Source organism: Seriola lalandi, unplaced genomic scaffold, assembly GCF_002814215.2.
Source record: "Seriola lalandi dorsalis isolate HSWRI2012SDOR001 ecotype SW California unplaced genomic scaffold, Sedor1 jcf7180002053947, whole genome shotgun sequence".
NCBI lineage: Eukaryota > Metazoa > Chordata > Actinopteri > Carangiformes > Carangidae > Seriola > Seriola lalandi.
The window spans coordinates 5953-7754 of NW_019524500.1; positions in this window are offsets into that span (position 1 = coordinate 5953).

The window sequence follows — 1802 nt, forward strand, 5'->3', positions numbered from 1 at the left end:
AACTAAAACACCCGACCTGGTTTATATAAGATCAAATTATTTCTTTATTATTTCATATCGATTATTACCTGTTTTTTCTACTATGACGTCAAAATATCTGCAGTGAGAAAAACCTGCTATCGTGGCAGCTGAAATGGATTTAACCTTTGTCTTGTTTCTTTGTTTCCAGCCTTGAAAAGAAAAATGCGTTTTTATTCTCGAGCTCAGAAGTCAAAGATGTTTTGGTAAATTTACTGCATTTAACATCGTGTCGAAGTTTAACGTTTGTGTAGCGACTTCAGGAAGACGGAGAGGCTGAGGTCAGCCTGAGGTCAGCCTGGGGTCGGCCTGAGGTCAGCCTGGGGTCGGCCTGAGGTCAGCCTGAGGTCAGCCTGGGGTCGGCCTGAGGTCGGCCTGGGGTCGGCCAGAGTGTATGACACGCTACCAAAGAAAAGGATTCGCTGTCAGTCCAAAATATGTGCAAACAAAATAACCACAGCGAACAAAGAATATAACGACCCCCCCTTTACCTCCCCACACAGGTGAACAGGAACTTAAATCACCAAAGCAACACCCAAATTAAAACCCTCAAAATCCAGTTGGGGTGGCACCTCTGACTCTCCACACAGCAGCTCAAATCACAGCAGTCTCTGGAAATAAATCTCTGGATATCTTTGTGGTCAGACAGGAAATGATGTCACTCCTCCTGGTGCCCTGTGGCGTTGTATGAAATGTGTGACTCACTGTGATGATTAACACTGAGGTTACAGTAACTGTCTGATCTCTGTCTGTTCATGTCATCACTGTGGACTAATAATACACTGACGCCTGCCGTGGTACAGGAGGTCAAACACGCCTCGGCTCTGATCTGGTGTGTTCGCTGCTTGTTGCTAAATGTTGTGTTGTAATGACATGAACACGGCTGTAAACATCTCCACGCTGCAGAGTGTCCTAACTCAGTTCACTGACCTGACGGCACGTTGTTTCTGAGGCTTGTGATGGAAATGTGAAAATGAAAAGCTCGATCATTAACAAAATGACCAAGTTTATCTTTGTATATTTTAATAAGAGCACTTCAGGAAGAGGGAAGAAGAAGGCAGGTTCAGGAAGTGTGTGTGAACAATTCTGAGGACGTCTTCACCGTCTTCAGCGTCTTCAGCGTCAGAAAGAAGCAGCTGCGTGTTCAAGGACAAGGACTCCTCAGTTTGTACCAGACAGGACCAGATAAGGAGTTTACATGTGAGGACAGATTTTTATATTACAGCTCCTCATAGTTCTGTGTCCGAGGGAAAACTGTCTGTGACAAGCCACTGTAGAAATCACATAGATGTAAAACTAATAAGATTCACCCTGAAATTACAGAGAAGATCTTTAAATTGTTCGTATGTACATTAACCTTTATAATAACAAGCTACATTTTTAATTACAGATAATTACTGTCATTTTACACAGATTTGAACACAATAAAAAAAAAAAAAAAATTACTGTTAGAAAACTTAGTTATTTTCCATAAAATTAGAATTTTCTTTTATAGTGTACAGATGTTAAAATACACATAAATACTGCAGTTGCTGATTTGTGGGTTTTCTTTTTCTTGTGTGGATCACGTCTGTAGCCAATCATCTCTGTTTATCACTACTACGTAGCATCACTACTAAAAAACAAAACCGCCCACAACCAAAAATCTATTTCTCTTGTATTCTTATTTCTAAAATCACTCTCTTCTTTTAAAAGAAAATATTATGTGTCCTTACGTCACCACGCCTCCACCAATTATAGCCAATAATATCAGGCGAAGGGGCGTAACGTGGTCGTGAAGAGGG